This window comes from Hemitrygon akajei, chromosome 6 (genome assembly GCF_048418815.1).
Source record: "Hemitrygon akajei chromosome 6, sHemAka1.3, whole genome shotgun sequence".
Classification (NCBI taxonomy): Eukaryota; Metazoa; Chordata; class Chondrichthyes; order Myliobatiformes; family Dasyatidae; genus Hemitrygon; species Hemitrygon akajei.
Window position 1 is genome coordinate 21,472,628 of NC_133129.1, and position 23,543 is coordinate 21,496,170.

Below are 23,543 nucleotides of genomic sequence, written 5' to 3' on the forward strand. Positions count from 1 at the left end.
CACCGTGGCAGGAACACAGGATTAGACAGCAGTGGGGTTAGGAAGAAGCTGTACATCAGAACCCCTGGGTTTCTCAGCCAATCAGCAGCTTGTACATTAAGCAGCATTCACTAGCAACAGGCTAACTTTAGAGGCTCAAATGGCTAATATTAGAGGACATGCATTTAAAGTGAGAAGAGGACAGGTTTAATACAAAAACAAGCCCTTCAGCCCAACTGGTCCATGCTGACCAAAATTTCCAGCCTTTTTTATGCCATGGACTCCTACCATTAACCGAGGGGTCCCTGGACTGCAGGGTGGGAACGCCCGATTTAAACTGGCATGCACCTCCCCAAGCAATTTTTAACTGCTTATTAGGGATACAACAGGGAACAGGCCTCAGGCCACTCCAGCCCTTTGAGCTGCGTCGAGGATGCTGGGATTGAATTCCATCGCCCTGAGCTGTAACCCCCCCGTTGTTCATCATTTTCTCTGGCAGATCATTCGTATGTGGACCACCCTCGAGGTGACAGAAGTTTAACCCTCGAGTTCTAATAAATCTCTTCTCCCCCCACGCTACTTTAAACCTATGCCCTCTAGTTCTTGATTGCCCAAGACTAGATAAAAGGCTGCACTCATTAACCCTTCCGTGCAGGGAAAGTTCTGTTTACCCTCCACAGCCATGGGGCCTGCAACATGCAGCCTGTGGGGGTAGAAGCAGATATGGTAGGGGAGTTTAAAAAGTTTTTTTTTAAACTATGAATACAGATAAGACAACAGAGAACAGAGGATATGGATAACATGCAGGCAGAAGAGACTAGTTCAATTTGCCACTGTGGTTGGTACTGACAGTATCAAGTTGATGGGCTGAAGGGCCTGTTTGGCTGCATGTTCTGTTCCAAGTGAATGGTGAAAGGGCTGCAGAGTTTGATTGTTGTTATCCACTATTATAGGAAGGATGTGAAAGCTTTAGAGAGGATGCAGAGGAGGTTTACCAGGACGCTGCCTGGATTAGACAGCATCTCTTATCAGGATAGGTTGAGTGAGTTAGGATTCGTCCTCTTTGGAGTGACGGAGGATGAGAGGTGACTTGATAGTTGACTGGACAGCCAGAGACTTTTCTAAGGCCAAAACTGAATAATACAGTGGGGCCTAATTTTAAGGTGATTGGAGGAAAGTACAGGAGGGTATTTTTTTTTAATAAAGTGAGTGTGCAATGTGCTGCCAGAGATGGTGGTAGAGGCAGATTCATTAGAAACATTTAAGAGACTCATAGGTAGGCACATGGACGACTGGAAAATGGAGGGGCTATGTAGGACGGAAGGATTAGATTGATCTTAGAGTTGGTCATCAGCATAACATTGTGGGCTGAAGGGCCTGTACTGTTCTATCTAGAGCAGCTGTCATAACAAGTTACGGTGTAGGAGAAAATAAAAGGACCAGCCATGATTGAATGGCGGAGCAGACTCAATGGGCCAGATGGCCTAATTCTGCTCCTATGTCTTATGGTCTTCTTGCCCAAGAGAGGCAAAGAGCTAATAGACAGCACAACATTATGGGCTGAAGGGCCTGTATCATGATCTAATTGTCCAATTTATACCAAGAGGAACAAACAAGAGGCGGAGAGGGACAGAAGCTGTTTTTTTTTAACTGATCGGGGAAAACAGGCTAGACTGCGCAGGCGTGTGATGAGTGCGCCAAAGGTTTAAAAAAAGACCTCCATATACAGCGGCCATCGGAGTGGACTGAGGCAGAGTGGGACGGCTTTGGCTCAATCAGGCTTCGACAAGAACAGGCAGAGGCGAGGTTGAACGGGGCACAACTGCTCAAGCGCGTGAAAGTCGGCCTCTGAGATCAGCAGGAGAATTTAAAAAGTGAGCAGAGGCTGAGTACGAGCTTCACTCTAAGTGAGGTAAGGCCGGGTAAGTTCCTTTAATTAATCTAGTTAGCTTAGGAGTAGGTAATGGAGGCTGCAGTTAGGGCTGTTGAGTGCTCTGTTTGCAGTAAGTGGGAAGTCAGGGAGAGCACAGCTGTCCCTGATGACTACACCTGCAAAAGGTGCATCCAGCTGCAGTTCCTGACAAACCGTGTTAGGGAACTGGAGCTGGAGCTGGATGAACTTTGGATCATTCGGGAGGCAGAGGCAGAAATAAACAGAAATTACAGGAATATAGTCACCCCTCAGAGTCAAGAGACAGGTAGCTGGGTGACTGTCAGGAGAGGGAAGGGGAATAGACAGGAAGAGCAGAGCACCCCTGTGGCCGTTCCCATCAATAGTAAGTATACCGTTTTGGATACTGTTGGTGGGGACGACCTACCAGGGACAAGTTGCAGTGGTTGCGTCTCTGGCACCGAGACTGGACCCTCAGCTCTGAAGGGAAGGAGGGAAAAGAGGAGAGCTGTAGTGATAGGGGATTCAATAGTTAGGGGGACAGATAGGAGGTTCTGTGGAAGAGATTGAGAATCCCGGATGGTCTGTTGCCTCCCTGGTGCCAGGGTCCGCGATATTTTGGATTGAGTTCTCAGTATTCTCAAGAGGGAGGGTGAGCAGCCGGATGTCGTGGTCCATGTAGGGACCAATGATGTGGGTAGGAAGAGTGAGCAGGTCCTGAAAGGTGAGTTTAGGGAGTTAGGTGCCAAGTTAAAGGACAGGACCTCCAGGATAGCAAACTCAGGATTGCTACCAGTGCCACGTGCAGGCGGGTTTAGAAATAGTAAGATAGCGCAGATCAACACGTGGCTGAAGACATGGTGCAGGAGAAAGGGCTTCAGATTTATAGATAATTGGGCAGTTTTCCAGGGAACTGGAGGGGGACAAATATTCTTGCAGGTAGGTTTGCTAGAGAGGCTCTAATGGATTTAAACTAGATATGAGGGGGGAGGGGAACCAGAGTGTAGGAACAGATGTATGGGAGAAGGAAGAAAAAGACAGTAAAGTACTTTGTACTGTTAGAGATAAACAGAGAAGAAGAGGTGGAGAATTTCTTAAATGTATTTATTTTAATGCTAGGAGCATTGTAAGAAAGGTGGACGAGCTTAGAGCATGGATTGATACCTGGAAATATGATGTTGTAGCTATTAGTGAAACATGGTTGCAGGAGGGGTGTGATTGGCAACTAAATATTCCTGGATATCATTGCTTCAGGTGTGATAGAATCGGAGGGACAAGAGGGGGAGGGGTTGCGTTGCTTGTCAGAGAAAATATTACAGAGGTGCTCTGGCAGGATGGATTAGAGGGCTCGTCTAGGGAGACTATTTGGGTGGAATTGAGGAATGGGAAAGGTGTCGTAACACTTACAGGGGTGTATTATAGACCACCTAATGGGGAGCAAAAATTGGAGGAGCAAATTTGTAAGAAGATAGCAGATATTTGTAGTAAGCACAAGGTTGTGATTGTGGGAGATTTTAATTTTCCACGCATAGACTGGGAAGCCCATTCTGTAAAAGGGCTGGATGGTTTGGAGTTTGTAAAATGTGTGGAGGATAGTTTTTTTGCAGCAATATATAGAGGTACCAACTAGGGAAGGGGCAGTGTTGGATCTCCTGTTAGGGAATGAGATAGGTCAGGTGACTGAGGTATGTGTTGGGGAGCACTTCGGGTCCAGTGATCACAATACCATTAGTTTCAATATAATTATGGAGAAGGATAGGACTGGACCCAGGGTTGAGATTTTTGATTGGAGAAAGGCTGACATTGAGGAGATGCAAAAGGATTTAGAAGGAGTGGATTGGGACAATTTGTTTTATGGGAAGGATGTAATAGAGAAATGGAGGTCATTTAAAGGTGAAATTTTGAGGGTACAGAATCTTTATGTTCCTGTTAGGTTGAAAGGAAAGGTTAAAAGTTTAAGAGAGTCATGGTTTTCAAGGGATATTGGAAACTTGGTTTGGAAAAAGAGAGAGATCTACAACAAATATAGGCAGCATGGAGTATATGAGGTGCTTGAGGAATATAAAGAATGTAAAAAGAATCTTAAGAAAGAAATTAGAAAATCTAAAAGAAGATACGCGGTTGCTTTGGCAAGTAAGGTGAAAATAAATTCAAAGGGTTCCTACAGTTATATAAATAGCAAAAGGATAGTGAGGGATAAAATTGGTCCCTTAGAGAATCAGAGTGGACAGCTATGTGTGGAGCCAAAAGAGATGGGGGAGATTTTGAACAATTTCTTTTCATCGGTATTCACTAAGGAGAAGGATATTGAATTGTGTAAGGTAAGGGAAACGAGTAGAGACGTTATGGAAACTATGACGATTAATGAGGAGGAAGTACTGGTGCTTTTAAGGAATATAAAAGGAATATATCCAGGTCCTGACAGGATATTCCCTAGGACCTTAATGGAAGTTAGTGTAGAAATAGCAGGGGCTCTGACAGAAGTATTTCAAATGTCATTAGAAACGGGGAGGGTGCCGGAGGATTGGCATATTGCTCATGTTGTTCCATTGTTTAAAAAGGGTTCTAAGAGTAAACCTAGCAATTATAGGCCTGTAAGTTTGATGTCAGTGGTGGGTAAATTAATGGAAAGTATTCTTAGAGATGGTATATATATAAATATCTGGATAGACAGGGTCTGATTAGGAACAGTCAACATGAATTTGTGCGTGGAAGGTCATGTTTGACAAATCTTATTGAATTTTTTGAAGAGGTTACAAGGAAAGTTGATGAGGATAAAGCAGTGAATGTTGTCTATATGGACTTCAGTAAGGTCTTTGACAAGGTTCCGCATGGAAGGTTAGTTAGGAAGGTTCAATCGTTAGGTATTACCAGTGAAGTAGTAAAATGGATTCAACAGTGGCTGGATGGGAGATGCCAGACAGTAGTGGTGGATAACTGTTTGTCAGGTTGGAGGCCGGTGACTAGTGGTGTGCCTCAGGGATCTGTACTGGGTCCAGTGTTGTTTGTCATATATATTAATGATCTGGATGATGGGGTGCTGAATTGGATTAGTAAGTATGCAGATGATACTAAGGTAGGTGGCGTTGTGGATAATGAAGTAGGTTTTCAAAGCTTGCGGAGAAATTTAGGCCAGTTAAAAGAGTGGGCTGAAAGATGGCAGATGGAATTTAATGCTGATAAATGTGAGGTGCTACATTTTGGTAGGAATAATCCAAATAGGACATACATGGTAAATGGTAGGGCATTGAAGAATGCAGTAGAACAGAGTGATCTAGAATAATGGTGCATAGTTCCCTGAAGGTGGAATCTCATGTGGATAGGGTGGTGAAGAAAGCTTTTGGTATGCTGGTCTTTATAAATCAAAGCATTGAGTATAGGAGTTGGGATGTAATGTTAGAATTGTACGAGGCATTGGTAAGGCCAAATTTGGAGTATTGTGTACAGTTTTGGTCACTAAATTATAGAAAAGATGTCAACAAAATAGAGAGAGTACAGAGAAGGTTTACTAGAATGTTACCTGGGTTTCAGCACCTAAGTTACAGGGAAAGGTTGAACAAATTAGGTCTTTATTCTTTGGAGCGTAGAAGGTTGAGGGGGGACTTGATAGAGGTATTTAAAATAGTGAGGGGGATAGATAGAGTTGACGTGGATAGGCTTTTTCGATTGAGAGTAGGGGAGATTCAAACAAGAGGACTTGAGTTGAGAGTTAGGGGGCTAAAGTTTAAGGGTAACACGAGGGGGAATTTCTTTACTCAGAGTGGTAGCTGTGTGGAACTAGCTTCCAGTAGAAGTGGTAGAGGCAGGTTCGGTATTGTCATTTAAAGTAAAATTGGATAGGTATATGGACAGGAAAGGAATGGAGGGTTATGAGCTGACTGCAGGTCAGTGGGACTAGGTGAGAGTAAGTGTTCAGCACAGACTAGAAGGGCCGAGATGGCCTGTTTCTGTGCTGTAATTGTTATATGGTTATAGGTGCCAGTGGAGAGTGAACCAACAGGTCGATGAATAGCCCAGTCACTTTGCACAAGCATATCAAGGCAGAAATCTGAACAACACAATCCAATCATTAGCAAATGAGAAGCCTTAATCACCCATAAACAAGAGAACACTTCAGGTACAAGTCCACTGCCAAGTTACCCCAGTAACTGCTCAGCTCACCTGGTTGTACATTAACAAAGACCAACTGTACTGCTCAGGCAGAAACCCCGCAGGAGGGATACGTCAGGACAGGTCAGGCAGTGTCCAGACACAGCAGCAAACTCCCTACTCTCCAATACTTCCTCGGGAGAAGTCCCACCCCAACAATCCAAGTGGAACTGACCCAGGGCTGCAGGCTGGTTTGCGGAGAGAGGAAATTCAAGATTCAAGATTGTTTAATGTCATCCCCAGTGTACAGCGTCAAGGAGAATGAAGTAATTGTTATCCGGATCTGATGCCCACAAAAATAAACACAATATGATAAAGTACACATTAATAAAATGCAATCAATATAAATACACAAGATAGCTCATATAGATAGACTGACTGCATGTCCATAAAGTGACACTAGGCACAGGCGTGTGTGCACATAAGGTGACTGACAGGAAATGATAAGGTAGTGGTGGTTTGGGTGTGGAGAGGTGGGCCAGTGGGTGGAGGTGTTGATCAGCCTCACTGCTTGGAGAAAGTAACTGTTTTTGAGTCTGGTGGTCCTGGTGTGGATGCTACGTAGCCTCCTCTCTGAAGGGAGTGGGACAAACAGTCCATGAGAAGGGGGAGTGGGATCCTTCATGATGTTACTGGCTCTTTTCACGTGTGTGTGTGCCTGTGTGTGTGTGTGTGTGTGTGTGTGTGTGTGTGTGTGTGTGACTGTGTGTCTGTGTGTGTGTGTGTAAATATTGAGCACATCTTCATAAAATGTTGCCATAGAAAAGCAGCATCCATCAAAGATCCTCACCGCCCAGGCCGTGCTCTTTTCTCACTGCTGCCATCGGGTAGAAGGTACAGGTGCCTCAGGACTCACACCACCAGCTTCAAGAGCAGTTACTACCCCTCAACCATCAGGATCTTGAACTAAAGGGATAACTACACTCATTCTATTTCCGGAGTTCCCACACCAGATGGTCTCACTTTAAGGATTCTCAATGCTCTCACCGTTTACTCTATTTGTTATCTGCACTTGCATAGTTTGTTGTTCAGGGATCCCGTTTACAGTTACTATTCTATAGATTTGCTATGTATGCCTGCAGGGAAAAGGGAAGAATCTGGAGGATTGTCCGTGGTGCCATACATGTGCTCTAATAAATTTTATGTTGAGCTTTGATATGTCGTTGACCTAGGCCGGTGCTGGTGATGCATTGGGCAGCTCTGACTACCCATTGTCTGGCAAGTAATTTAGAGAAGTTTGGATAGGTACAGGAATGGGGGGGGGGGGGGGGGTGCAGTGGAGGGCTATTGTCCAGGTGCAGTTGAGCATGGACGAGATGGGCCAATGCTGTAGTGTGTTCCTGTGCTGTAGTGCTCTATGACTCCGCAAATTTAAGACTAATGGGTCGTGGTTAAAAGCCTGAATCCAAGGAGGAGGGTGTGAAGATTTAAGAGAGACGCAAGGGGCAACCTCTGTTGGGTGGACGGAATGAGACAGGTACATCAAAAGTAGTATCAGATTCAGATTTATGATCCCTAACATTTGCAGAGTCGTAGAGCACTACAGCACAGAAACTGGCCGATTGGCCCATCTCGTTCATGCTCAGCTGCTCCTGGGCAATAGCCCTCCATTGCCCCTCCCATTCCTGTACCTATCCAAACTATTGTTTTGTGGTAGCAGAACAGTGCAATGCATAAAGTTACAGTTTACAACAGGGCAGATAGAAATTAATACACTAGTGAGGGAGTGTTATAGACAATAGGTGCAGAAGTAGACCATTCGGCCCTTCGAGCCTGCACTGTCATGGGCTGCTCTGAAATCTGAGGGCAGAGGAAAGAAGCTGTTTTAAAACATTGAGTGTGTATCTTCAGGATCCTCAATAAAACAGGAACAACACCCTAGCCCATGATGTCTACACAGAACATGCAAAATTCATCCAAATCCATACACAGTAGTTTGGCATGGACTAGATGGGCTGAAGGGCCTGTTTCTCAGCTGTACTTGTCCATGATTATGACTCTTAATATCTTCAATCCCTGCACATCCACTCACCGCTACCACATCTGCTTCTACCATCTCCAGGCACCCACCACTCCAAAAGCCTTGCCCCGACTTCACCCTCTCACCACGACTGCACGTGCTCTAGTATTTAATATTTGTATCCTGACAGAAATGTTGCCTACATACCTGTGCTACTCAACTACCATCAGCTCTCCTTTCAGTCTCCAACACCCACAAGAAATCTTTCCTTATAGCTCAAAATGTAGAGCAGTACAGGCCCTTCGGCCCACAATGCTGTACTGACTTTTTAAACCTATTCTAAAATTATTGTAACTCTTTCCTCCCACCTCTTCTGGGGCAGGTGGGACCTGTGGGGGGGGGGGGGGGGGGGAAGAACCAATATTCTTGCGGGCAGATTTACTAGAGCTATTGGGAGTGGTTTAAACTAATATGGCAGGGGGATGGGAACCAGTAAGATAGAGCTGAGGATCAGACAGCAGGTTTACCAGTAGATGATGGACGTAACATGAATGTAAGGAATGACAAGCCAACGACTGGGTACAAATGCAGACAAAGCAAAGAGTTAAATTGTACCACAGAGGCAAAATTCAAAAGGGTGAAGAATGCAGGACTGAAGGTGTTGTATTTAAGTGCACGTCGCATTCGAGATAAGGTGGATGAACTCGTGACACAATTAGAGATTGGTTGGTATGATGTTGTGGGCATCTCTTGAGTCGTGAAGATGTTTCCAGGAATGAATGGGGTTAATACATGAGTGTTTGGCAACTTTGGGCCTGAATTCACTGGAATTTAGAAGAATGCTGACAGGGTGGATGTGGAGAGGATGTTTCCTTTGGTGAGGGCATCCGGAACTAGAGGGCACAGCCTCAAAACTGAGGGGTGACCTTTTAGAACAGAAGGAAGGAGGATTTTCTTTTAGCCAGAGAGTAGTAAGTGGAGGCCAAGTCCATGGGTATATTTAAGGTGGAAGTTGATAGATTCCTGATTGTTTAGGGCACCAAAGGATATGGTGAGAAGGCAGGTGTATGGGGTTCAGCCATGATGAAATGGCTGTGTGGACTTGATGGACTGAATGGCCTAATTCTGCTCTTTTTTTGGTCTTATCACAATCAATTTTTCTATCATCCATGTGCCTATCTAAGAGTTTTTTTTTTTTAAATATCCCTAACATATCTGCCTTTACCACCACCCAGGGGAGGGTGTTCCACACATTCACCATCAAACTGCAGAAAACGACCTCTGACATCCCCGATACTTTCCTCCAATCACCTTAAAATTATACCTCCGCATATTAGCCATTTCCACCCTGGGAAAAGTCCCTGGTTGTCCACTATCTGTGTCTTATGATCTTATACCCCTTTACCACGTCATTTCTCACTCTCCTTCACTCTAAGGAGAAAAGCCCTAGATCGGTCAGCCAATCCTCAAAAGAGATGTTCTCTAATCCAGGCAGCATTCTGGAAATCCAGGGCAACACACAAAATACTGGAGGAGTTCAGCAGGTCAGGCAGTGCCTGTGGAGATGAATAAAGAGGCAGAAACTCTTTATCTGGACCTTCAGCATCCTGGTAAATCTCCTTTGCACTCTCTAAAGCTTCCATATCATTCTTAAAAAGAGTCACATCATTCTTAAGAGGAGATGACCATAACGAACTTAAGATCCTGGACTTGCATCCTGATGAAAGGATCTGGGAACGTTGACTGTTTACTCCCCTCCATAGACGCTCCCTGTCCTACTGAGCTAATCCAGCATTTTGCTCAAAGGGCAAGTTTTGATTGGTAGCAAGAGGATTAATGACAAATTGCACAAGAGATTTAGTTTAATGTGAAGCCAAGGTTTTTAAAACTGGAACAAAATAAAGCTATTAAAAGGCAGAGGTAATCTGGTGGATCAGGAAACACAAGCATGCCATCAGACCATGGCTTATTTATAGTTTCCTTGAAGTAAAAAAACAATCTGGCCACAGCCACAGCACCAAGTTCCTGAAGAGATTCGGCCTGAAACATCGACTGTTTATTCTCCTCCAGACCTGCTCAGTTCCTCCAGCATCTTATGTGCTTTGCTCTGGATTTCCAGTGTCTAAAGAACTTCTTGTTCCTTAAGAAGAGGGACGCCTCACGTCTTAATAAGCTGGTAAGGAAGGCGGGCTCTGTCGTGGGCAAAGTACTGGAGAGTTTAACATCAGTAGCTGAGCGAAGGGCGCTGAGTAGGCTACGGTCAATTATGGATAACTCTGAACATCCTCTACATAGCACCATCCAGAGACAGAGAAGCAGTTTCAGCGACAGGTTACTATCGATGCAATGCTCCTCAGACAGGATGAAGAGGTCAATACTCCCCAATGCCATTAGGCTTTACAATTCTACCGCCAGGACTTAAGAACTTTTTAAAAGCTATTATTAATGCTTTTTGAGATAGTGATTTAGATGCATATCATATTTTTTTACTGAGTTTATTGTATGTAATTAGTTTTGCTACAACAAGTGTATGGGACATTGGAAAAAAGTTGAATTTCCCCATGGGGATGAATAAAGTATCTGTCTATCTATCTATCTAAAAGTGAGTTGCGAAAAGTTATCAGGGAAGGAGATGTGTGTCAAAACTCAAAAAGTTCTAAGTAAATTACCATAGTAGACACAAGTCACCATGTACAACCCCAAGTCTCATTTTCTTGCAGGCATTCATAATAAATACAAGAAACAATGAAAGACTGCCCTAACAGGATGGACAAACAAAACGACAACTGTGCAAATACAAAAGGAAAATAAAATAATGAGAAATAAATACTGTGAATGAGATGAAGAATCATTGAAAGTGAGACCAGGTTGTGGGATCAATTCAGTGTTTGGATGAGTGAAGTTATCCCCTCTAGTTCAAGACCCTGATGGTTGACGGGTAATAACTGCTCCTGAACCTGGTGGTGTGGGTCCTGAGGCTCCTGTTCCTTCTTCCTGACAGCAACAGCGAGAAGAGAGCATAGCCTGGGTGATGAGGGGGTCCTTGATGATGGATACTGCTTTCCTGCGACTGTGCTCCATGCTTGTCTTGCTAAGACAAGACTTTACACCATAGAGGATTACAGGTCTAGAAAATTAAAGGAGACAGAAGAGACTGCAGACATTGGAATCTGGAACAAGAGGTGGAGGAAACACTGCAGGCAGGCAGATCCACTTGCTATTGCAGGTTGAAACCTCTGCACCTGGAACAGCAGCATAGTGGTTAGCACGTTTACAGTGCCAGTGATCAGGGTTCGATTCCCATCGCTGCCTGTAAGGAGTTTGTACGTTCTCCTCTTAACCGTATGGGTTTCCTCTCATATTCCAAAGGTGAGAGGTATGGGTTAGGGTCATGAAGTTGTAGGCATGTTGCGCTGGCAGTACATGCAGGCTGCCCCCACCACATCAAATGGTGTATTTCACTATGTTTTGATGTACATGCAAGAAATAGAGCTAATCTAATCTGTATGGGCTGTGAGAACAGCCAAAGATATGGCTGGTGGTACACCAAGTGATTTATTTTATAAATGTTCTTTTTTTAAATCTGAAAACATTGACGTTCTTAGACGTTCTTGCACATGAACCAACAGTAAGCACAAGTACAACACAGTCAGAGACATCAGAGACTCTGCAGATGCTGGAAATCCAGAGCAACACACTCAAAATGCTGGAGGAACTCAGCAGGTCAGGCAGCTTCCATGGAAATGAATAAACAGTCAGGCAGAGATCCTTCCTCAGGATGGTTAGAATGCCACCTTTCCTTTGAGAATTCCTATGTAAGCAAAGATCTACCCAAGACCCATTAACATGCGCTGCCTACTCAGAGTGAAATGCATAGGCTTTGGATTCCAGGGTGTGGGGGGCAGGGAGGGAGTGGAGTGTGTACCAAGGTTCAGAAGAGGCACACGAGGATTATACTGGGATTAATAGGGTCAACATATGAAAAGTGTGATGGATCTGGGCTTCTACTTGTTGGAGAATAAAAGAATGGGGGGGGGGGGGAAGAGAAGATCTCATTGAAATCTACTGAATATTGAAAGGCTTAGATAGAGTAGATGTGGAGAAGATGATGATTCCTATAGTGGGGGAGTCTAGCAGCCTCAGAATAAAGGAGCGTCCCTTTAAAACAGAGATGAGGAGGAATTTCTTCAGCCAGAGGCTGGTGAATCTGTGGAATTCATTGCCACAGACAGCTGTGGCAGCCAAGTCACTGGGAATATTTAAAGCGGAGATTGATAGATTCTCGTTCAGTAAAGGTGTCAAAGTTTACGGGGAGAAACCAGGTGAATGGGGTTGAGAGGGATAACAAATCAGCATTGATGGAATGGTGGAGCAGACTTGATGGGTTGAATGGCCTGATTCTGCTCCTGTGTCTTATGCTGTTATCAGGAGCTCCTGTTCTTGAATCTAAAGTGATGGGAATGTTTCCCTAGGCTGGTACGGTATCAGTGGATTTTAGGTGAAGAATTTGGGTCACATTTCATTGTGTAGGACATCTTCAGAAACACAAGAGATTGCAGATTTCAGGTTAAGATGTGTCAAGGTCATAGAGTGCCACAGCACAGAAACAAGACCTTCAGACCATCAAGTCCATACCAGACTCTTGTTTTGCCTAGTCCCATCAATCCACACCTGGACCATAACCCTCCCATCCAAGTAGTTCTCTTAAGTATTGTGTTCTAAATATCTAGTGTGTTGTACGGAGCAGACTCGATGGGCCGAGAAGTCTGCCTCTGCTCCTTTATCTTAATGGAACTGAACCAGCATCCACCACTTCCACTGACAGCTCGTGCCACACTCTCACCACCCTCTGAGTGAGGAAGTTCCCTCTCAGGTTCCTCACCCTTCACCTTTAACCTCCAGTTGTCTCACCCAACCTCACTGGAAAAAGCCTGCTTACATTAACCTCACCTATAACCACTCATAATCTTCAATACCTCTATCAAATCTCCCCTCATTCTCCTACGCTCCAGGAAATAAAGTCCGAACCTATTCAAACTTCCCCTGCAACTCAGGTGCCCAAGTCCCGGCAATGTCCTTGCAAATTTTCTCTGTATTTTTTCCAGTCTTACTGATATCATTCCTGTAGTAGGGTGACCAAAGCTTCACACAATATTCCAAATTGGGCCTCACCAGTGTCTTATGCAACTTCAACTCTTGTGCTCAATACTTCCATTTTTTTTTGCCAGGAATGCACTGTAAGGAGAGAACACAGATGAATACTGTACAGAGGTGGGGATCCGGAGGATTAAACAAACAGTCTGAAACAATGCCTTGATTTATCCAAACGCAGGAAGCTAGCGAGCAATGCCTGAAGTCAAAACACTATGGGAAGAATGCATTACAAGATAAATGGTTGAATGTTTGCTGCTGAGGTCAATGCCAACAGAGGGTCACCAGGTCTGGATGTTCATTTGTTGCTGCAATTGAGATCAAATCTCCAAGCTCTATGGAAGATAAAGTGGGGCAGGAGTTCAAAGCTTCCCACAATGCACCGAACTCAGTCATGTTGCTACATGCCGGTTAGTTATTCAACAGGCAACTGTGCAGAAAGGACGGATTAAACAGGAGGGAGTCAGGCCAACTTGGACAGCTGACACTTTAACCTTCAACAGTGACACACATTCAAAAAAGTTGAATTTCCCCATGGGGATGAATAAAGTATCTATCTATCTATTGCTTCTTCACCACACACCTCAGTTTAGAACTGGAGGTCATAGGTTGGGGTGAAAGGTCAAATATTTAAGGGGAACTCAAGCTTCTTCACTCAGAGGGTGGTGAGAGTGTGGAGCGAGCTTCTGGTGGAAGTGGTGGATGCCGGTTCGAATACGATGTTTAAGAGAAGTTTGCATAGGTACACGGATGGGAGGGGTATGTTGGGCTTTGGTCCTGCTGCAGGTCAATGGGACCAGACAGAAGAACAGTTCAGATTAGATGGGCAGAAGAGCCTGTTTTGTGTAGTCGTGTGTTACAGCTCTTCAGGAGTTCCCAACCATTCTTATACCATTAAGCAAGGGGTCCGTGGATCCCAGGCTGGAAACCCCTGCTCTAGGTGCAGGTTGATGAGTCTAGGCAAAACTACAGTTTAGCAGGGACTAGATGGGCCGAATGGCCTGTTTCTGTGCCTCCTGATATTTCAGAGGGTAGTCTGAACTCCTTCACCCTAACCCGTTGCACTTCACTGGAGTGGGAGGGATCCAATCCGTGCCCTTTGGGACTCTTCACCATTCCATTTACACCTCGTTTCACCTGACAAGATCTTCCTCTCATCCTCACTGGGTTGGACCTCAGATACTCTGCTATTGCTTTTTCAGATCGCTTGGAGACTTGTCTTGATGCCACCAGCACTGTTCATCAATGGAACAGCACAGTCACAGGCTTTTCGACCCATTATGTCTATCCTGACCATCACGCCAAATTAAACCAGTTCTTTTTGTCTGCGTACAAGACACATGATCAGAGTTAGGCCACTCAGCCCATCAAGTCTGTTCTGCCATTCTATCATGGTTGATTTATTATCCCCATCAACCCCAAGACCGACATCTCTCCAAACCCAACATCATCTGCTTCTACCACCCTTGGAACCAATTCCAGACACTAACCTCAGCTTAACCTGTGCATCACCTTTAACCATCCCCTCTCACCCGAGGTGTTTTCTAATATTTGACACTTCTGGCCTGGAGAGAACAGAACAGTTATTAATAATAGGCATCCGCTAGTCTCAAGAGACCATGGATTTGCGCCTTGGAAAGTTTCCACAGCGCAGGCTTGTATGGGAGACTGGCAGTTGCCCATGCTGCAACTGTTGTCCATCTCCTCTCCACAACACCATTGTTGTCCAAGGGAAGGGCAAGGACCGATACAGCTTGGCACTGGTGCCGTCACAGAGCAATGTGTGGTAAAGTGCCTTGCTCAAGGACACAACACACTGCCTTAGCTGAGGCTCGAACTAGGGACCTTCAGATCACTAGACCAACACCTTAACCACTTGGCCATGTGCCAACACAGGAACAGTTATTACTCCTCAACCATAACCACAGGGGATAATTTCACTTGCCCCATCACTGAAATGTTCCCACAACCTATTGACTCTTCATCTCATGTTCTCAATATTTATTGCTTATTTTTATTTGCAGTTTGTCATCTTTCGCACACTGTTTGTCCTGTTGTGTGTGGTCTTTCATTGATTCTATTGTGTTTCATTGTACTTCATGTGAATGCCTGCAAGAAAATGAACTGGTTGTATATGGTGACGTACATGTACTTTGACAGTAAATTTACTTTGAACTTGACCAGTTTAATCCTGGAGTCTATTTATACTCCTCCTCACTCACCCTCAAAGACAAAACATCATCACATCCAATCCGCAGCAACTAGGTACAGAGAGGATGATCAAGATTCTGCCCTCTCCTGCCCCAGACTAGAAAGCTTTTGCCAGAGCCGAGAGTGTCTGACCACAGTCAGTGCTGATAAATCCATCTCACTAAACACAGCCACAAACTGGGGGAAGATGACCAAGTGGCAGAAGACCAACAAAAAGCCCAGTGACCTTTCACAGGAAACCCCAAAGACCATAAGATGTAGGAGCAGAACTAGACCACTTGCTCCACCATTCAACCATGGCTGATTTATTCCCCACCCCCCAATCACATTCTCCTGCCTTCCCCTGCAACCTTTGGTACCCTGAATCAAGAATCTATCAGCCTCTGCTTTAAATATCCACAGCTACCCATGGCAATGAATTCCACAGATTCACCACTTGCTGGCTAAAGAAATTCCTCCTCATTGCTCTTGTAAAGGGGCATCCTGTTCTGAGCACAAGGGATTCTGCAGATGCTGGAAATCCAGAGAAACACACAAAGTGTTGGAGGAACTCAGCAGGTCAGGCAGCGTCTATGGAGAGGAAATAAACGCTCAATGTGTCAGGCCGAGGCCCTTCATCAGAATGCTGTCCAAAAGTGGTGCCGATGGATTGCAGCCACGATCTTGAATGGCAGGGTGATCTTAAACACACCCTGTTGCAGGGCGCTGAAGTCTTTGTGATAAAGTCAGCAGGGTATGAAGGAAGATGGACTGTATCCGGGCACATGGCGTGAGTTTGGATTGGCATCATGGTTAGCACAGATAAGATGGGTTGAAGGGCCTGTTCCTGCACTCTACATTGAATGTTTGGGGGTGCATGAAGTGGGCTCCAAAAGCACCCTCTCATCTGGTCTGGGAAATGTACCAATGGCAGGTGCTCAGGCTGTACCGAGTGAGCAGTGCAGTAAGGAGCGGCAGGAGATCACACTGAATCCTACCTCCGGAGTTCACAACCTTTTGGATTCCTACCATTAACCCAGGGCTCTGTGGACCCGAGTTTGTGAAAATGTGGCCTAGGTGGAGAGGTGGCTTCCAGACGTGGGGCCTAAGACCAGAGGGGTAACATACACAAGATTCCAGAGGAATTCAGATTGTGGCTGAAATCCATCTGCACCACCTTTGAGCAGCATGGTTAGTATAACGTGACACAGGGCCTGAGACCCGGGTTCAATTCCTGGCCCTGTCTGTGAGGGGGCTGAATATTTTCTCCGTGATTGCCTGGGTTTCCTCTGGGTCATCCAGTTTCTGCCACATTCCAAAGATATAGGTTAGTTGGACACATTGGTATAACTGGGCAGTTACCATCTGAACAGACTGGGAGACTCTGCAGCCTGCAAACACAATGGTCGGCACCCTCTCCAAAACTGGTCCGCAGCCAGGGTAACCACCCTCCCTGAACCGTCCCACAGCCAGGGTAACCACCCTCCCTGAACCGTCCCACAGCCAGGGTAATCACCCTCCCTGAACCGTCCCACAGCCGTCTCAGCCAGGGTAATCACCCTCCCTGAACCGTCCCACAGCCAGGGTAACCACCCTCCCTGAACCGTCCCGCAGCCAGGGTAACCACCCTCCCTGAACCGTCCCGCAGCCAGGGTAATCACCCTCCCTGAACCGTCCCGCAGCCAGGGTAACCACCCTCCCTGAACCGTCCCGCAGCCAGGGTAATCACCCTCCCTGAACCGTCCCACAGCCGTCTCAGCCAGGGTAATCACCCTCCCTGAACCGTCCCACAGCCAGGGTAACCACCCTCCCTGAACCGTCCCACAGCCAGGGTAACCACCCTCCCTGAACCGTCCCACAGCCGTCACAGCCAGGGTAATCACCCTCCCTGAACCGTCCCACAGCCAGGGTAACCACCCTCCCTGAACCGTCCCACAGCCAGGCTAATCACCCTCCCTGAACTGTCCCGCAGCCAGGGTAACCACCCTCCCTGAACCGTCCCGCAGCCAGGGTAATCACCCTCCCTGAACCGTCCCGCAGCCAGGGTAATCACCCTCCCTGAACCGTCCCGCAGCCAGGGTAACCACCCTCCCTGAACCGTCCCGCAGCCAGGGTAATCACCCTCCCTGAACCGTCCCACAGCCGTCTCAGCCAGGGTAATCACCCTCCCTGAACCGTCCCACAGCCAGGGTAACCACCCTCCCTGAACCGTCCCACAGCCAGGGTAACCACCCTCCCTGAACCTTCTCCAAAGCCGTCACAGCCAGGGTAATCACCCTCCCTGAACCGTCCCGCAGTCAGGGTAATCACCCTCCCTGAACCGTCCCGCAGCCAGGGTAATCACCCTCCCTGAACCGTCCCGCAGTCAGGGTAATCACCCTCCCTGAACCGTCCCGCAGCCAGGGTAACCACCCTCCCTGAACCGTCCCGCAGCCAGGGTAATCACCCTCCCTGAACCATCCCACAGCCAGGGTAATCACCCTCCCTGAACCATCCCACAGCCAGGGTAATCACCCTCCCTGAACCGTCCCGCAGCCAGGGTAATCACCCTCCCTGAACCGTCCCACAGCCGTCTCAGCCAGGGTAATCACCCTCCCTGAACCGTCCCACAGCCAGGGTAACCACCCTCCCTGAACCGTCCCACAGCCAGGGTAACCACCCTCCCTGAACCGTCCCACAGCCAGGGTAATCACCCTCCCTGAACCGTCCCACAGCCAGGCTAATCACCCTCCCTGAACCGTCCCACAGCCAGGGTAACCACCCTCCCTGAACCGTCCCACAGCCAGGGTAATCACCCTCCCTGAACCGTCCCACAGCCAGGGTAACCACCCTCCCTGAACCGTCCCACAGCCAGGGTAACCACAGCAGGTTTTTTTTCCACTGAGTTTGGGTGAGACAACTAAAGGTGACTGGTTAAGGGTGAAAGGTGAACTGTTTAAGGGGAACACAATGAGGATCTTAAATTAAATAACTAACGTAAATAGAATAAAAAAGAAAAAAAACAAGCGAATGGAGAATGAACTCATGTACACGTCCTCAGAAATCTGATGGAAGGGAAGAAACCGTTCCTAAAACACGGGGTTGTGTCCTGTACCGCCTCCTTGATGGTAGCAATGAGGGAGGTGAGAGTTTGGAGTGAGTTGTTGGTGGAAGTGTGGATGTGGGTTCGATTTGAACATTGGAGAAGTTTGGATGGGGACGGGTACAAAAGGCTGTGGTCCGGGTGCAGGTTGATGGGGCTAGGCAGATTATTAGTTCAGCACAGACTAGATGGGCTGAAGAGCCTGTGTTTGTGCTGTAATTCTCTACGCAGAGAAGGGGCAGATCAAATCTAAAACTGGAGTGGGAGACACACAAAGATTGTCAGGAGGCCCCAGTGGAGTTCCCAGTATTCCAGCAGCGGGTGCAAATCCTGAAAACCATGGCGATATTCACCTTGACTGTGCCGACGACAGGCACAAACCGGTCAGGAACACCAGGCATAGATGGGGTAGAGCAGTTAGCATCTGCCCCTACCCTGACAGTAAACCATGGTGACATTCACCTTCACAGTCCTGACGATGGGCACAAACTGGTCAGGAACACCAGGCATAGATGGGGTAGAGCATTTAGCGTCTGGCATCTGCCCCTCCCGAGTAGAAGGATCATCTATAAAAGGCATTAAGGAGAGGGAGGACAGACAAGGCAAGTTTTTAAAACTCAGAGATACAGCACGGTAACAGGCCAATCTAGACAAATGAGCCCACACTGTCCAGTAAACCTACTAACCCACACGTCTTTGGAATGTGCAAGGAAACCTGAGCACTGGAGGAAACTCACACAGTCACGGCAAAAAAACATAACAATTCCTTAAAGTCAGCCGCGGGAATTGAACCCATATCACTGGCACTAATGGCATTGTGCTATCTGCTACTCTGCCATACTTACATACATACTGGCAGGTGCCTGTAATGAGGTGCTAGGGCTGGTGGTGGAAGCAAATGCCATAGGGGCATTTGATGTAGGTAGGCAGACACAGGCACACGGGGAATGGAAGGATATGGACCGAGTATAGGCTGGTGGAAATAGATCAGATTTATTGAGTGGTTGGTACAAAAACCAAGGCTGAAGGGCCTGGTTAGAGTCAGAGAAATAAAACAACAGATACAGGCCCTTCAGCCTATCTAATCCATGCTGAAACCATTTAAATTGTTGATTCCCATCAGTCTGCACCACGACCATTGCCCTCCATATCCTACCATTCATGTGCCCATCCAAACTTCTCTTAAATGTTGAAATCGAGCTTGCATGCACCACACTTGTGCTGGCTGCTCATTCCACACTCTCACCACCCTCTGAGTGAAGAAGTTTCCCCTTAGGTTCCCCTCAAAATTCTCACCTTTCACCCTTAACCCATGACCTCCAGTTGCAGTCCCACCCAACCTCAGTGGAAAAAGCCTGCTTGCATTTAGTCTACCTATACTCAATTTTGTGTACCTCAATCAAATTTCCTCTCAATCTTTTATGTTCCAAGGAATAAAGTCCTAACCGATTCAACCTTCCGTACAATTCAGGTCTTCTCAACCCGGCAACATCCTTGCAAATTTTCTCTGTACTCTTTCAACCTTATTCACTCACATCTTTCCTGTAGGTAGGTGACTAAAACAGCACATGATACTCCAAATTAGGCCTCACCAACATCTTATACAACTTAATATCCCATCTATTGTACCCATATCTGATAGCCTTCCTCGCTGTTCACTACACCACAATCTTGGTGTCACCTGCAAATTTGCTGATCTAGTTAGCCACATTATCATCCAGATCTTTCTTATAGATGACCAACAACAACAGACCCAGCACTGATCCCACAGCACACCACTTGTCACAGGCAACCATCTAGTATCACTCTCTGGCTTCTCCCACAAAGCCAATGCCTAATTCAATTTACTACCTTAGCCTAAATGCCAGGCGACCTTGTCAAATGCCTTGCTAAAGTCCACATAGACCAGATCTACTGCCTTAACTTCATCCACCTTCCAGGTAACTTCCTCGAAAAGCTACAAGATTGGTTAGACATGACCTACTGTAAATGAAGCCATGCCAATTATCCTGAATCATACATGTAATCCAGTCCCTTAGAATACCTTCCAATAACTTCCCCACAACTGGTGTCAGACTCACTGGCCTGTAATTTCCTGGTTTATGTTTAAAGCCTTTTTTTAAACAGCTGAACATCATTGGCTATCCTGCAGTCCTTTGGTACCTCGCCTGTCGCTAAGGATGATTTAAATATCTCTGCTAGGACCACAGCAATTTCTGGACTTTTCTCCTGCAGGGTCTGAGGGAAGACCCTGTCAGGCCCTGGGGATTTACCTGTACGAATTATGTACCTGTATTCCCAGAACTCTTTGTTCTACCACACTCCTTAGTGCCCTACCATTCACTGTGTAAGACCAACACTGGTTGGTCCTACAACCTCACACTTGTCTGCACCAGCCATTTTCTCATCCCTCTGCAAGCCATGATAACCTTCCTCGCTGTCCACTACACCCAAAATTGTGGTGTCATCTGCAAATTTGCTTATCTAGTTTACCACATTTTTATCCAGATCCTTGATGTAGATGACAAACGACAACAGACCCAGCACCGCTCCCTGTGACACTCCACTGGTCACAGGCCACCAGTCAGAGAGTCAACCATCTGCTACCACTCTCTGGCTTCTCCCACAAAACCAGTTTACTACCTCATCTTGAATGCCAGTGATTGAACCTTGCTGTTCCTTCAGGTATTCAAGATTGGTTAATGTTAATTCCAGTACACAAGTGTAAAGGAGAACAAAATAATCGTTACTCTGGATCTGAAACAGCACAAAATGAAGAGCAGAATAATATACATAGATCGATTGTCTGTCCATAGAGTCACACAGAACACAGGTCTGTACACAAGGTGACTCCGACAGGAAATTATAAAGTAGTGGTGGTTTATTTATGTACTGAAATGCAGTGTGGAGTAGGCCCTGCTGGGGCTTTGAGCTGTGCCATCCCCCAGTTAAACCCTAGCCAATCATAGGACAATTTACAATGACCAATTAACCTACCAATTCCCAGGACTTTGGAATGTGGGTTGGAGTGGGGGGGGGGGGGGAGGGTCAGTAGGTGGAGGTGTTGACGAGCCTCACTGCTTGGGGAAAGTAACTGTCTTTGAGTCTGGTGGTCCTGGTGTGGATAGCCTCCTCCCTAATGGGAGTGGGACAGTCCATGAGCGGGATGGGTGGGATCCTTCATGTTACTGGCTCTTTTCCAACACCTTTCTGTATGCACGTCCTTGATGGCGGGCACAGAGAACAGAACAAGACATTAGATAGGCCACATTTGGAGTACTGAGTGCAGTTCTGGTCACCACACTACCGGATGCACGAGGTGCCCCTAGAAAATAGAGGAGATTGAGAAAGATGAATTTGAGAGCAGAGAGGCTGGGGCTTTTGTCAGGAGGCTGACAGGTTATATCACAGGTTTATAAAATCATGACACCATAAGATACAGGAGCAAAACTGGGCCACTCAGCCCACTGAGTCACCATTCCATCGCGGCTGATTTATTATCCCTCTCCACCCTGACTAATCAAGAACCTATCAACCTCCGCTTTAGTGACTTGGCCTCCACGGCCGGATGTGACAATGAATTCCACAGATTCGCCAGCCTCTGGGCAAAAAGTTCCACTTCATGGCCATTCTGAATGGGCCTCCCAACCTGGGGTCCACAGACCCTTTGGTTAATGGTATGGGTCCATGGCATAAAACAAGGTTGGGAGCTCCTGCTCTACTCAGAGGCTGTGTGACTCTCCCACTACAAGGTGGACTGTCAGCCTTTTGCTATAGTTTAAAACTAGAGTGCGTGGGTTTCAGGAGAGGGAAAGGTCAAAGGGGGGCACAAGGGCAATTTTCACCAAGGGTGGTCAGTACACTGAACAAGCTGCCAAGGGAAGTGGCTGAGGTAGGTACAAACGGAACAATGAAATTACACTTGGACAGGAAAAGTACGGATACGGGTCAAATACAGAAATATGGGACTAGCCCAGGAAGGCACTCTAGTCAAGGGCCGAACGGTCTCTTCCCCGTTGTGTAACAGCAGGAATGTCTGTGCAAGGCAGAAAACTGAGGGATTGGTAAGGGTTATTCTGCAACAGCCGGCTAACAGAGGGCCGAATGGCCGAATGCATTGCCAACCCAACTGACTGGGGAATTCAGGTGGGTGATCTACACGGAGAATCCTCATGGGTATTTGCCTCCTGGGGCGGATCGTACCTGCCCAGCAGCGAGTTGTCCGCGGAGAGAGGGTGCACGGAGCCGCTCTCTGCCCGAGGAAGGAGCGCACGGCGGTCATCCCACGTCCGACACACGGCTGATGCCTGCGTTAACCCCTGGCCTCCCCACACCGAACCGCTACTCGCGTCGAAAACAGCGGCCGGAGCTTTCAAAAGTTTCAGCGACTTACGGGGACCCTGGCCGGCTGTGCGAACCGCTTCCAGTCCACATGTCCCGGGTTGGGACCTCGAGGGCGCCCGCTGCGAGTGCCGTTCCCGGAGGCTGGACAGGGGAAAGAGGACCGTTGTCTCGGAGAAGGTTCTGATCAGATGCTGGCGGCCGGAGACGGGGAAGGAATGCGCCGGAGAGTGGAAGGGACAGCCCCTTTCCCCACCCCCCGGCGGTCAGGGTTAACCCTCTGCGCGCCTCCCATTCCCCCGTACACCTCTTCACCGTGTACACACCAGCTACCCCTCGGCTAGAGCGACACGGCTCGCAGTGGTCACTGTATCTCCCCTATAGGAACCCCAAAACGGCTTATGGGGAGGCAAAGTTTTGTTTTTTTAAAATGCTGACAAACTTCTATAGATGAAAGTGGAGAGTTTTCTGATTGGTTGCATCGCGGCTTGGTATGGAAGCACCAAATTTCAGGAAGGGAAAAGGGTGCGAAAAGTGAAGGATACAGCCCAGTCCGTCACAGGCAAAGCACTCCCCACCACTGAGCCACAGGAAAGCAGAATTCGTCATCAAGGACCCCCCAGCACCAAAACCATGCTCTCTTCTGGCTGCCGGCAGCCTGAAGTGGGTGCGGAAACCTTAGGTTCCACACCCCCGGGTCCAGGAACAGTTGTTACCCTTCAACAATCAGGCTCCTGAACCACCCAGCTCAACACCAAACCGATTCCAAACTCTTACAACTCACCTTCTCAGTACTACAG

The 23,543-nt window shown here is 47.1% G+C and overlaps 1 protein-coding gene across 4 annotated transcripts in view; it reads right to left on the minus strand.

The window, feature by feature from the left end:
- Positions 1-22,970, minus strand: part of dab2 (DAB adaptor protein 2) — an 84,285-nt gene extending 61,315 nt beyond the window's left edge. For 2 of the 4 annotated variants that reach the window (XM_073047979.1, XM_073047975.1), the window contains exons 1-2: positions 22,796-22,970; positions 18,756-18,968 (exon numbers count right to left, since the gene is read on the minus strand). The gene's annotated coding sequence lies outside the window, so the exon portion shown is untranslated. The remainder of the gene's footprint in view (positions 1-18,755; positions 18,969-22,795) is intronic. The other 2 variants (XM_073047977.1, XM_073047976.1) reach the window with 2 other exon arrangements.
- Between the last annotated feature and the right edge of the window lie 573 nt (positions 22,971-23,543).